This window comes from Anomaloglossus baeobatrachus, chromosome 1, assembly GCF_048569485.1.
Source record: "Anomaloglossus baeobatrachus isolate aAnoBae1 chromosome 1, aAnoBae1.hap1, whole genome shotgun sequence".
NCBI lineage: Eukaryota > Metazoa > Chordata > Amphibia > Anura > Aromobatidae > Anomaloglossus > Anomaloglossus baeobatrachus.
In genome coordinates this window covers 675,566,721-675,582,212 of record NC_134353.1, presented here as the reverse complement: position 1 = coordinate 675,582,212, position 15,492 = coordinate 675,566,721, and the positions used below count along the sequence as shown (strand labels likewise).

The 15,492-nt window shown below is 42.9% G+C and overlaps 1 long non-coding RNA gene across 1 annotated transcript in view; it reads left to right on the top strand.

The window, feature by feature from the left end:
- Nucleotides 1-15,492, top strand: part of LOC142248668 (uncharacterized) — a 543,001-nt gene that overhangs the window by 439,113 nt on the left and 88,396 nt on the right. The gene's annotated exons all lie outside the window — the stretch shown is intronic.

Sequence of the window (15,492 nt, the reverse complement as noted above, 5' to 3'; positions counted from 1 at the left end):
CAGCTTCCGTACCTTGACATGCTATGTACGACATGGCTTTGAACTGTCACTGCGTGTAAACACACAGTGACAGCTCTGTGCCTACAGCTGTCACTGACAGCTGACCCTCATGGGATGATATGCAGGGACCTAAGTCGGTGGTCCCCACACTCAGATCACTGTGATCGGTCCATCCATCTGACTGACTGATCATAGCATGATCGTGCAGAGAAGTGCAGAATATCAACACCTCCAGCATGATCACTGACATCTAAGCCCCTGCAGTAACAGCCAATGATCTCCGGGTGTGCCATGGATTGTTGCCATGTATTGTCGCCTGTTAGGCCAGATTACACTGACGGATGTTATGTCAGTGTAATCTGATGGTTTTCATGTTTTGCAATACATGTCTACTGCAATACATGAGACCAGTTATCAGAAGAATAGTTACACATATTTCTGGAAAGACATGGTTAATAAAATGTTCCCACTATTTAACCCCTACAGTGAACACTGTAAAAAAAATCATTAAATAAAGAGAAAACATAGCAAGAAATGATGCTTTTTCATCATATCTCCAAAATAAAAGTGGAATAAAACACGATCAAAAACACAAATGTAAATAAAAATGGGTACAGATGGACATGGTATATTGCCCCGCAAAAATGAAGCTGCCACATAGCTCCATCAGTGAAAAATAAAAAAGATTATGTCTCTCAGAATACAGTGATGTAAAATCAATACCTTTACTATGAAATTGTTTTTATTGTGTAAAAGTGGCAAAACATAAAACATTATATAAATGTGGCATCACTGTAACCGTACTGACCCGAAGAATAAACATGTTATCACTTTTTCAACAAGGTTAACTGCTTAAAGAAAACTAAAAAACTATTTCTGATCTGATCAATAAACATTATGTGCCCTAAAATGGCACCAATAAAAATGTCAACTCGTCCCGCAAAAAACAAGCCCTCAACTGACTGCAGAAATATAGAAAAATTATAGCTCTGAAACTATTGGGATGCAAAGGGGTTTTTTTTAATTTTTTAAAAAAATGTTTTTTTTAATTTGTGATTGTAGCCAAATATAAAAAAAAATATATAACCTGGTATCACTGCAATCACACTGACCCAAAGATTAAAGTTGTCTTATCACTTATACCGCATGGTGAATGGAGTAAAAAAGAAATAAAATACATTTTTGACCTGCTGTTGATTTGTTCATTCTGCCTCCCAAAGATATTTATCCTGTGCTCTACTCTGAGTGCTTTCATCAGGGGTTCCATGCAAATTTCTGAAGTACGCAATTCAGACAGAGCTCCTGATAGAACATTCCCTATAATGAGGCAGATGGGGTCACCTTGGACTCTCTCTGTCATATTGTCCTTCCATGTCCACCATTTTAGGTGTGCATAAAAGTGAAATTGACCATATTAAAAGCCAGTCACCACCAAACAGAAGCCACACAAATTCCAGAGTAACACTGCTGCCTCATTAGTGAATGGATCCATTGGGGTGTTTCATCTAAATCATGTATTTTATAGATTTAGATGGAAAACCCAATGCAAGAACTCAGAGTAGAGCACAGGATAAATGTGAACTGATCGAAAATATTCTGTACCCAAATTGACACCAATAAAAGCTTTTACTTAACCCACAAAAAACAAGTCCCCACTCAGGTTCGTCATCTGTTAGCAGAAATATAGGGCTTTTTTTTACATTACTGGGAGCACAAAGGCTCTTGGAAAAGTGGTATGGATTCTTGCTCCAAAAAAAGAAATCCAGAAAACTCAGTACTCCCAAATCCAAATGCCCTCCTATCTACAGAGTCCCACAGTGTGCCTAAGCTACAGTTATTGTCCACATGTCTATTAGTCCTGTAGAGAGGAGAGCCCGCTAAATTTATGGGCTGCAATTTTCCTGATGCTCAAACTGTACAGACACCAAAATATACGGGCACTACAATGGCAGATTCCCATTTTCACTCTACAATATTCATTGCTGCTTGTTTATGGAAAACACCCATGGGGTCAAAATCATCACTACACCCATAGATGAATTCCCTGAGGGGTGTAATACCCAAATTGGGGGTCACTCAAAAAAGGTTTCTGCAATGGAGTCCACAAACTATTCTAGGAAACTCTGAGCTCCAATAGTCAAATGGTGTTCTTCCCTTCAAAGTCTTGGACGAACAGTACTGTACAGTCACATATAGGGTATTCTCATGTAAAATTGTAAAATCTGGGGCTAAAACAACATACAGTTAGGTCCAGAAATATTTGGACAGTGACACAATTTTCGCGAGTTGGGCTCTGCATGCCACCACATTGGATTTGAAATGAAACCTCTACAACAGAATTCAAGTGCAGATTGTAACGTTTAATTTGAAGGTTTGAACAAAAATATCTGATAGAAATTGTAGAAATTGTACACATTTCTTTACAAACACTCCACATTTTAGGAGGTCAAAAGTAATTGGACAAATAAACCAAACCCAAACAAAATATTTTTATTTTCAATATTTTGTTGCGAATCCTTTGGAGGCAATCACTGCCTTAAGTCTGGAACCTATGGACATCACCAAACGCTGGGTTTCCTCCTTCTTAATGCTTTGCCAGGCCTTTACAGCCGCAGCCTTCAGGTCTTGCTTGTTTGTGAGTCTTTCCGTCTTAAGTCTGGATTTGAGCAAGTGAAATGCATGCTCAATTGGGTTAAGATCTGATGATTGACTTGGCCATTGCAGAATGTTCCACTTTTTTGCACTCATGAACTCCTGGGTATCTTTGGCTGTATGCTTGGGGTCATTGTCCATCTGTACTATGAAGCGCCGTCCGATCAACTTTGCGGCATTTGGCTGAATCTGGGCTGAAAGTATATCCCGGTACACTTCAGAATTCATCCGGCTACTCTTGTCTGCTGTTATGTCATCAATAAACACAAGTGACCCAGTGCCATTGAAAGCCATGCATGCCCATGCCATCACGTTGCCTCCATCATGTTTTACAGAGGATGTGGTGTGCCTTGGATCATGTGCCGTTCCCTTTCTTCTCCAAACTTTTTTCTTCCCATCATTCTGGTACAGGTTGATCTTTGTCTCATCTGTCCATAGAATACTTTTCCAGAACTGAGCTGGCTTCATGAGGTGCTTTTCAGCAAATTTAACTCTGGCCTGTCTATTTTTGGAATTGATGAATGGTTTGCATCTATATGTGAACCCTTTGTATTTACTTTCATGGAGTCTTCTCTTTACTGTTGACTTAGAGACAGATACACCTACTTCACTGAGAGTGTTCTGGACTTCAGTTGATGTTGTGAACGGGTTCTTCTTCACCAAAGAAAGTATGCGGCGATCATCCACCACTGTTGTCATCCGTGGACGCCCAGGCCTTTTTGAGTTCCCAAGCTCACCAGTCAATTCCTTTTTTCTCAGAATGTACCCGACTGTTGATTTTGCTACTCCAAGCATGTCTGCTATCTCTCTGATGGATTTTTTCTTTTTTTTCAGCCTCAGGATGTTCTGCTTCACCTCAATTGAGAGTTCCTTAGACCGCATGTTGTCTGGTCACAGCAACAGCTTCCAAATGCAAAACCACACACCTGTAATCAACCCCAGACCTTTTAACTACTTCATTGATTACAGGTTAACGAGGGAGACGCCTTCAGAGTTAATTGCAACCCTTAGAGTCCCTTGTCCAATTACTTTTGGTCCCTTTAAAAAGAGGAGGCTATGCATTACAGAGCTATGATTCCTAAACCCTTTCTCCGATTTGGATGTGAAAACTCTCATATTGCAGCTGGGAGTGTGCACTTTCAGCCCATATTATATATATAATTGTATTTCTGAACATGTTTTTCTGAACAGCTAAAATAACAAAACTTGTGTCACTGTCCAAATATTTCTGGACCTAACTGTATTAGTGGTAAAAATGTAATTATTTTTTCTTCACCGCCCAATGGTATAACATTTTGTGACACACCTGTGGTGTCAATATGCTTACTGCACCCACAGATTAATTCATTAAGGGCTACAATTTGTAAGATGGGATCACTTGTGTTGTATTTATGCCAGTCTGGCACCTCTGAGGCTCTGCCAATGTGACATGGCACCCGCAAACCATTGCAGCCAAATTTAAACTCCATAATGGTGCTCCTTCATGTCTGAGCTTTGACCGCTGCCTGAAAAATAGTTTCTGATTAAATATGGGGTATTGCCTTTCTCAGGAGGAATTGCGTAACAAATCTAGTGGTTCATTTTCTCCTGTTACCTTTGTAAAAATTATAAAAAATTCTGCCGTGAGAATAATTTTTGTTGAAAAAAACATAATATCTCATTTTTATGGTCCCATATTATAGAATTCTGTGAAACACCAATGGATTTAAAATGCTCACCACACCCCTAGCCAAAATTTCTGGAGAGGTGTAGTTTCAAAAATGTTGTCACTTTTGGGGGGTTTCTGCTCTTTTGGAATGTAGGATACTTTGCAAACTCGACAACATGGTGTCCACAATCTATCTCAGATAATTTTGCACTCCAAAAACTCAAATGGTGCTCTTTCTTTTCTGAGCCCTGCCATGCACGCAAACAATAGTTTTACACCACATATGGGATATCACCATACTCAGGAGAAATTGCACAACAAATTGTGTAGTGCAGTTTTTCCAGTTAATCTTGAAAAAATGCTAAATTTGTAGATAAATCAACATTTTTGTTTTAAAAATATGATTTTTTATTTTCATGGCTCAACGCTATAAAATTTTGTAAAGCACCTGGAAGATTAAGGTGCTCACCACACATGTAGATAAATTCCTTGAGGAGTCTACTTTTCAAAATAGGGTCACTTGTGGAGGATTTCCATTGTTTAGGCACATCAAGGGCTCTCCAAGCGCAACATGAAGAAAAAGAGAAGAAAGGTGCTCCTGTGTGAAGCTGTCAGCAAGTAAGTGGAGAATGCAATGTTAGTTAAACTCGCCTAATGCTGTTGGGCTGACAGACATAACACTACGGCAGTGCATATGAAAAGTTCACTACAGGTGATCCAGGAAAGGATTTCAGCCTGAAGTCCTCACTGCTGTCGTCCTCCGCTCCATTAGAAGATTATCCCCCTTTGTCAGTTGGCTGGTTCCAGGATCATGCTGCAGCACCGGCTGCCTGCTTCCTCTCGGGAGCTAATTAGACCACAAATCAAATGCAAAAAAGGGGCGGTGATCCGGGCGCTGCGTAAATCTAACCCCACCAACACCGACCAGGAGGTTTGACACTTTAATCACACAGCGTGTTTCCGGGACGTATGTCCCCTTCAATAGGGGCTAACTCGGCAAGCATTTAATTTGCCTTATGTACACATGCTAATGATCCATGATTAAATTAATACATGTAAACAACTCTACAGATAAAAAATATAAAATATATACTCCCAAACACATATAAAAATACTACAGATGGGCTGCGACTTACCATCCTAGAGCAAATTCCGATCGATGTGTCAGATCGGTATAGAAGATTAATAAACAGGGAATTGTAGTGGATATTTAAAATGGCTATGTTAACCCTTGAGAGCCTCAACATTAGTATTGAGCATACCAAATAACCATCAGCAAACCAAATTGCTGGTGGGGGTGTACCGCCCCTGCAGCAGTTGGACTGCTCGGATCTGGGGCTTACCGTGGCTCGAGAGTCTCCGGACCTGGGGGCTTACGGACACTCGAAAATGAAAAGAGGGGGGAGTATATTTAAAAGGGATTACTTATTGTTCGTGACGCTACTCGTGGTTTGCGGTAAATGGGAGTACTGCCGGTGCCGATGGGAGTACCCGGGGGAGATGGAGGGGGGGCAGCCAGATGACAATCCCTCCACGGGTAGGAGAAGGCCCCGGGACTCTGGTTGGTGGTGGTGCAGGGACGCCGGGTACAGGCCGCGCAGCAGGCTGGATGCAGTGGGAGAAATGCAGCATACTCACTCAGGCCGTGTGGGTGTTGGTGCGACCATCAAACAGACTCTGACACATAAGTAAACCAAGTCTCTGAGCACCGCTGCATCTCTGGGGGGAGCTCTTCTGGGAATCCGGTCCCATTGATGTTGCTGGTGGTCTTGACCTGCCTCCTTGCACTTAATTGTAGATGGTTCTGAGTGACCCCTCAGCTTGAAGTTTTCGAGATCCCACTCCCTATACTCAGATAGAGGAGCTGTGCTCTCGATGGCTGACACTTGGGATTGCAGTGGGCCACATGGGTTGGAAAGCCCTTTCCCCCTTGTTTTGTTGGTGCCTTTGATCTCTGAGCTCTTGGGCACAGTTCATAGAGAGACAATCCTCCACAGGAGGTTAATTATCAGGTTGCGTGAAGCTACTCCCTGATCTAGGGTCCAGTACCCCACCGTGCTTGGTACCAGTCTGGTTACTAGATATTCTGGTGCCGACCAAAACTAAGTCTGCCTTCTTTTTCCAATACCCTGCGACCGGGTCTCCGACTCCTCCGGTCCCAGACCACCGTCTGTGACTTAGCCAATGTCTCCCAGGGAGCTCCAACTCCACTAGCTCCTCAATCTCTGAGGGCTACTACTCAACTCCTCTCCCAGTTCCCCAGGAGCTGCCACTTCAGCTCCTCTCTCACTGAAAGCAAGAAGGCCTGCGGAGACACCATCACATGTTTCTCAACGCTGGCAGGAAACTAGCCAGGTCTTTCACCGGGAAGGAACAACCTCGGGAAGGGCAGTCTCCAGTCAAGGAGACCACCTATGCCAAACATGGTATCCATCCACAGACAGCCGTTTCGGGGTATTTGCCCCTCATCAGTGTGGAGTAGGAATCTGGCTAGTGGGACATTGCCTAGTAAAAGACTATGTGAGCAAGGATGGTTGACCTTAGGGAGATCAACATCCACCACTGCGGAGACACCATCACGTGTTTCTCAACGCAGTGATTCTAGAGCAATGCCCCCTGGGAAATATTCAAAGCAAGAAGTGATACCGGCAGGGTCAGAGCCATAGGTGACAGTCAGGTCTGTGAAAACAGATTTTAACAGCTACACAAGATGACAGCGTCTGTGTAGCTAAAGTCAGGGATTTCCTCGCTGCATTTCCCCATTAGGAATATTTGCTTTGAATATTTCCCAGGGGGAATTGCTCTAGAATCACTGCGTTGAGAAACACGTGATGGTGTCTCCGCAGTGGTGGATGTTGATCTCCCTAAGGTCAACCATCCTTGCTCACATAGTCTTTTACTAGGCAATGTCCCACTAGCCAGATTCCTACTCCACACTGATGAGGGGCAAATACCCCGAAACGGCTGTCTGTGGATGGATACTATGTTTGGCATAGGTGGTCTCCTTGACTGGAGACTGCCCTTCCCGTGGTTGTTCCTTCCCGGTGAAAGACCTGGCTAGTTTCCTGCCAGCGTTGAGAAACATGTGATGGTGTCTCCGCAGGCCTTCTTGCTTTGAATATTTCCCAGGGGGCATTGCTCTAGAATCACTGCGTTGAGAAACACGTGATGGTGTCTCCGCAGTGGTGGATGTTGATCTCCCTAAGGTCAACCATCCTTCCTCTCTCACTGAAAGCTGACACTGAACTGACCTAAGTCTCTCCCACCAGTCTGCCTAACCCCTAATCAGGTGGCCCTATTCCAGCTAGACCACCCACTGATGTGCCTGACAGGGTGTGGTGTAAGGTGACTAGGATTTGAATGCTGATAGAAGCAACACCAAAGGTTAGGATCCCAGAACCATGGAGGGTGGGTTCTGTACTATAAGGACAGGAGTGCAGTTCCCTGTGACACCCTGACTAGTCCAGGGGGTCACAGGGGAATTATTCATAATTGGAGAGATAAAATGGTGCAGGCAGTCCTATAGAACAAATGTATTAATTAAATTGATAAATAGTAAAATACAATTTTGAAGGACCTAGTGAAATAAATTAAAAAATAAAATAAAATACAAAACCTTTCTGTTGATTCAGTATAATTCATCATCACTGAACCCATCAAATAACCAACTAAGAAATGATGTCCCATTACATTTTTTAACTTGTTTTATAAATTACTATGAAATTATTTATTGAATCTATTTTAAAATTATCTAATTTCTCAATTTGTTGCTATCTGGAGAAGATTGGTATGTATAAATCATTATACTAATCAGGCTCCTTTTTTATTTTTCATTTTTATTTATATCTTGATTTTAATGATCCCTTGTCTATCTATGTATTAGAATTTTTTCTTGCTATTTAACCATTCACAAATGTGTGTTTTTTCATGCTAGTATTTTTATGTGTGTTTGGGAGTGTCAAACCTCCTGATTGGTGTTGGTGTGGTTAGATCTACGCAGCACCTGGATCACTGCCCTTTTTTGCATTTGATTTGTGTTCCAAACGCAACATGACATCTACTAATGATTCCAGACAATGTTCCAAAAGCCAAATGGTGCTCCTTCCATTCCCAGCTCTGCTGTGCGCCCAAAGAATTGTTTTCCACCACATGTAGAGTATCTAAATACTTAGAGAAATTGAACAAAACATTGTAAGGTGCAATTTACACTTTTACCTTTGAGAAATTGCTAAATTTGGAGCTAAAACAACATTTTTGTGGGGAAAAAAAGTGATTTTTTTATTTTGACAGCTCAACGTTGTACAGTTCTATGAAGCACCTGGGGGTTCAAAGTGCTCACAACACAAATAAATTCCTTGAGATGTCTAGTTTCCAAAATGGAATAACTTGTGGGGGGTTTCCAATGTTTAGGCACATCAGGGGCTCTCCAAATGCAACATGATGTCCACTAATGACTTCAGCCACTTTTGTATTTCAAAAGTAGAATGGCGCTCCTTCCCTTTCAAGCTCTGCCATAAGCACAAACAGTAGTTTTCCCACCACATATTGAATATTGTTGCACACAGGAGAAATTGCACAACTAATTTTATGGTGCATTTTCTCTGGTTACCCTTGTGCAATTGCTCAATTTAGAGCTAAAACAACATTTTTGTTGCACCTGGGGGATTAAAGTGCTCGCTATAAATCTAGATTAAATACTTCAGGGAAAAACATGAAACACATAGTATAGGGCCAAAGTTGAATCAATTTATTAGACAAAAATTATTTTCATAATAAAAATACATAAAACTACACGGTGCCAACAGATATTGGGAGAGGACAGAGGATAAATATTGCAATGAATTAAGATGACAATCAATAGATCAAATAAATATATCCAAGGATTTATAAATACCAAAGTGCAAAGTGCCTATTTAATTCCATAGATAAATACATGATTAATCAATCCAAACTGCAGTCCATATGGGGTATAAAGTGCATAGTGCAAGCTCTAGCAGCAACCAACCAGCAGGGGGAGCTCAGATTATTTATACATATGTAGATCTGAATGAAGTGGAATAGTATAAGTATACAGAGCAAATAGGGAGGGAATATAGCTGCTGCAGTGTGCATAAACTACATAAGAAAGGCTGGTGACCGCTGAGCAGAACAGGCAATAAGGATATATACAGATCTAATACAATGGGGATTGCAGTAAGAGCTTACAAGTAGAGCACATTACCTCTGTCCACACACCCACGCTTCCAGCGTATGTTTCGTGAGAACTTCTTCAGGGAGCATGTGTTGGAAGGGTAGGGGGATGGTATTTAAGCACATCGGTGGCCAGTGAACAGCTGTGTGCAAATCAGCTGACACAAGATGCCCTCAGGTCTATCTCCAGCTCCAAGAGACTGAAATGGGGTCGTCTTGTGCGCCCTCATATGCAAATCTTTTCCTTGGTGCCTGGGAGAGGTAGATCTTTATGAGTAATCCAATTGATCAGGTTTACCGTATCCACCATTGGATACGGTATATTGATGATATTTGGTTTATTTGGGAGGGGTCCCATAAACAATTGGAGGACATGATGTTGAGGTTAAATAACAATCAGGTCAATATTAAACTCACTTTTCAATATGGCTCTAGGTTGAGCTTCCTGGACATTGATGTTAAAACTACCTCAGAGGGCTTTCTTGAAACCGACATCTTTAGGAAATCCACATCCACAAACGCATTTCTCCATGCACAGTCCTCTCACCCTAAGTAACCATCAGGTATCCCAATTGGGCAATTTTTAAGAGTGAAAACAATCTGTTCTACGTAGGATAATTTCTACAAACAATCAAGGGACCTATACAGCCGATTTCGAGAAAGAGGATATAGCCATCGGAATATACGCAATGGCCTCAAGAGAGCAACACAAGTGTCCCGTAATGAACTTCTCTACAAATCATCAAGTAATACAGTGACTCCCAATAATGAGGTAAGGCTTATTACCAAATTTAATAGCCAATGGACACGGTTGAGAGAAATTATCCAAACACACTGGGGAGTGTTATTCACTGATCCGGTTTTAAAAAAACATTCTTCAATCTGAACCTAGGATCACAGCTCGTCGAAGTGCCAACCTCAGGGGTTTGCTGGTGAGGAGTCACTATCAACCCAGGAGTATAGGTCAGTCTGGAGAAATAAAAGGTTTTTTTTCCATGTGGTACATGCAAGGCATGTTTAAATTTAAAGAAAAGTAGGGCATTTTCCAATGGTGATCAAACACGTACTTATAAAATCCTACATCAACTAACTTGTTCATCCAAAGGTGTTGTGTATCACGCAACATGTCCTTGCAAAAAGGTTTATATTGGCATGACCACAAGAGAGCTAAAATTTTGTGTTAGGGAGCATGTATGAGATATCGAGAAAGCGAGAAATTCCAAATTTGATGAACAGCTGAAAACTCTAGCAAGGCATTTTAAATTCTGGCACAACTGTGACGACAGTAAGCTCTCTATTACTGCCATCGATCAGGTCTGTCTTGGCCAAAGGGGTGGCAATTTATTTAAAGCCCTGTCACAAGTGGAGAGCAGATGGATATATAGACTGAATACAGTTACACCAAAGGGTCTTAATGAAAACTTTGGTTTCACGTCATTCTTATAGATTTTTTCAGACTTTTTTAGGGGTTAGGGTAGGTTGTGTCATTTTATCCATTTTTTATTTTAATTGTCTCCTTTTTCTCTTTACTATAGTTGTAGCCGTTCTTGCTATACCTTGTAGGTTGTCAGGTAATCTTGGATGAGAATTTCTGGACGTCAAATTGGAAAAAGATCTTCACTCCATATTTTATATCTCATATTATATCAATTTTATATGTAATTATCTACTTTATCTATTCTTATATGTATATATTATGTATATTTTTCCTCACATTTCACTTTATATATGTATGTACATATTCGCTTATCTATATATATAATTGCCTTATTCTGTCTGTCTGTAACCAAAATGACGTCATTACAGTGACAACCGTCTCATTGGCCGCTGGGCTCTGCCTGGCCCCACCCCCCCACACGGATTGGCTGCTTTGCTCGGCCTGGCCCCGCCCCCCACACGGATTGGCCGCTTGGCCAGGTCCCACCCCCTCATGCATTGGACGCTTGGTCACGCCCCCACGCATTCCCTGAACCCACGCGGAGCCCCGACTCCCAGGTGAGCGCTGCACCCCCAGGAGCCCACACCGGCAACCCAGCCGAGACATACCCTCGCGTTGCTGGGGTTGCCTGCGTACGCTGGTAACCATGGTATACATTGGGTAACCATGGAAACCACTTTGCTTAATTACCCGATTGTGTACCATGGTTACCAGCGTATGCCGGCTCCCTGCCCATTCAGATCATTGGTCTCCCACTGTCAAACACGCCGATGCGTGCTGCACAGCAGGAGACCAACAAACAAAACGTTAACCAGCACTGTCGCTTTGAAAAGTTACCTGATGTGTACCATGCTTAATAGCTTACCCCGGCTCCTGACACACGTGTCCCTGAGCCGGCATACGCTGGTAACCATGATACACATCGGGTAACTATAAAAACCACTTTGCATAGTTGCCTGCTCGGCCACGCCCGACACACACTTTGCCCGCTCGGCCACGCCCCCCACACACTCTGCCCTCTTGACCACGCCCCCACACACTCTGCCCACTTGTCCATGCCTTCCACACACTCTGCCCGCTCGGACACGCCCTCCACACTTTGCCCACTCAGCCACGCCCCCCACACACTCTGCCTGCTTGGCCACGCCCCCGACACACTCTGACCGTTCGGCCACACCCCCCACAAACTCTTCCCGCTCGGCCACGCCCCCACACACATTGGGCACCTATACAGCTCCCCCCAGGACTACTCCACCTAATAGACAACCACTCTGCCCGCTCGGCCACGCCCCCAACACACTCTGCCTGATCGGCCATGCCCCACACACACTCTGCCCACTCAGCCACGCCCCCCACACACATTGGGCACCTATACACCTTCCCCCCAGGGCTACTCCACCTAATAGACACCTCCCCCCAGGACTACTCCTCCTATTCTAATCCTCTCCCCCAGGACTCCTCCTCCTATTATCCTGCTCTCCCCCCAGGACTACTCCTCCTATTATACTCCTCTCCCCCAGGACTACTCCTACTATTAGACTCCTCCCCCCAGGACTACTACTCCTATTATACTCCTCTCTACCAGGACTAGTCTTACTATTAGACTCCTATCCCCCCAGGACTACACCTCCTATTAGACCACTATCCCCCAGGACTACTCCTCCTATTATACTCCTCTCCCCCAGGACTACTCCTTCTATTATCCTCCTCTCCCTCCAGGACTCCTCCTCCTATTATTCTCCTCTCCCCCCAGGACTACTCCTACTATTATTCTCCTCTCCCCCAGGACTATTTTTCCTATTATACTCCTCACCTCCAGGACTACTCCTCCTATTATACTCCTCCCCCCCAGGACTACTCCTCCTATTATACTCCTCTCCTCCCAGGACTACTCGTTCTATTATCCTCCTCTCTCCCCAGGACTACTCCTCACCTCCAGGACTACTACTCCTATTATACTCCTCTCCCCCCAGGACTCCTCCTCCTATTATCCTCCTCCCCCCCTAGGATTACTCCTCCTATTATCCTACTCTCTCCCCAGGACTACTCCTTTTATTATACTCTTCTCCCCTTAGGACTACTCCTCCTATTATCCTCTTCTCTCCCCAAGACTACTCCTCCTATTATCCTGCTCTCCCCCTATTATCCTGCTCTCCCACCAGGACTTCTCCTCCTATTATCCTCCTTTCTCCCCTGGACTACTCCTCCTATTATCCTCCTCTCTCCCCAGGACTACTCCTCACCTCCAGGACTACTACTCCTATTATACTCCTCTCCCTCCAGGACTCCTCCTCCTATTATCCTCCTCTCCCCCTAGGATTACTCCTCCTAATATCCTACTCTCTCCCGAGGACTACTTCTTTTATTATACTCCTCTCCCCTTAGAACTACTCCTCCTATTATCCTCCTCTCTCCCCAGGACTCCTCCTCCTATTATCCTGCTCTCCTCCAGGACTACTCCTCCTATTATACTTCTCTCCCCCAGGACTACTCCTCCTATTATACTCCTCTCCCCCCAGGACTACTCCTCCTATTATACTCCTCTCTCCCCAGCACCACGCACACACAACGCTGCAGACACACAGCGCTCCACAAGCAACGCAACACACACAACGCAACACACAAACAACACCGCTCTCACACACCCCCACACCCAGACAACACCCAGAACATTTACAGCGCTCTACACAAACTGGCAACTACACACAACATCTATATATATATATATAACACAAATCATACATTAACTACACAATAAATTCTAGAATACCCGATGCGTTAGAATCGGGCCACCTTCTAGTACTTATATAATCTGTGTACTTTCACTTTACATTTTTACACATATTTTGGTTGCTTGCACTTTACACTTTAATTGCTTTGTGTGTATTTTCACCTTTTCATATATAGTTGTATATATGTCTTATTATTATTCACCTATATTCATATGATAAAAAATGTTTTTGTCTCTTCATATAATCTTTTTCAAAAAAATTAAATATACATGCCTGTTTTATATACTCTTATCAGGGCCCTGGCCTTTTGATTTAATTCTCTATTCAATTCTTTTCGTCATAATTCCTAATTTGCTTGTTTAGATTGAGATAATATGGATTGTTATATGTCATTGACTAAGTTCTAGTTTTGAGCCTGTGCGCATGCTCCAAAGCACGGTCGTGGGTGGTCATGATGGCGGCTACAGGGGCTGGAGCGTGGGCGCCGTCTCCATGACGGCGGCCGACGCTCTCTCTCTGCTGCCCGCTGCCCACTGTCGTGTCTTCCCTTGTCACGGCCGGTGTGGAGGACGCATACGCCGTGTTATGACTCACCCGACGTGTCAGCTGATTTGCGCTCAGCTGTTCACTGGCCACCGATGTGCTTAAATACCATCCCCCTACCCTTCCAACATATGTCCCTGAAGAAGTTCTCATGAAACATAAGTTGGAAGCGTGGGTGTGTGGACAGAGGTAATGTGCGCTACTTGTAAGCTCTTACTGCAATCCCCATTGTATTAGATCTGTATATATCCTTATTGCCTGTTCTGCCCAGCGGTCACCAGCCTTTCTTATGTAGTTTATGCACACTGCAGCAGCTATATTCCCTCCCTATTTGCTCTGTATACTTATACTATTCCACTTCATTCAGATCTACATATGTATAAATAATCTGAACTCCCCCTGCTGGTTGGTTGCTGTTAGAGCTTGCACTATGCACTTTATACCCCATATGGACTGCAGTTTGGATTGATTAATCATGTATTTATCTATGGAATTAAATAGGCACTTTGTACTTTGGTATTTATAAATCCTTGGATATATTTATTTGATCTATTGTCATCTTAAATCATTACAATATTTATCCTCTGTCCTCTCCCAATATCTGCTGGCACCGTGTATTTTTATGTATTTTTATTATGAAAATAATTTTTGTCTAATAAATCGATTACATTTTGGCCCTATACTATGTGTTTCATGTTGTTTATATGAAATTAGGTTTTGGCCGTATTTATGTATTTAAAAAGGTACATTGTGGTTACTAAATACTTCAGGGGTCTAGTTTCCAAAATGGGGTCACTTGTGGGGGAGCTTTACTGTTTAAGCACATCAAGGTTTAACCAAACGCAACATAGTATCCACTATACATTCCAGCTAATTTTATGTTCCAAAAGTCAAATGATGCTCCTTGCCTCTTGAGCCCTGGCATGCACCCAAACAGTAGATTTCCACCATACATGAATTATTTGTGTACTCAGAAAAATTTTCCAAACAATTTTTATGGTGCATTTTTACCTGTTACTCTTGTGAAAAAAAATTTCTTAAACATTGCTTAATTTGCTTGAAAGCACCTAAAAAGTTTATAAACTTCTTGAATGTGGTTTTGAGAAATTTTTTTAGACTAGTGTCACTTTGGGGTATTTTCTGTCACAAAGGCACCTCAAAGTCAATTCAAATGTGATGTGGTTCCTAATAAAATGACAAAAGGAGAAACTTTCAGCTCACCCATTCCATGTGCTCTGATTTCCTTCTGCTGCACGGGCTGCAGGTGCTGTTACCTGTGTATAATGAAG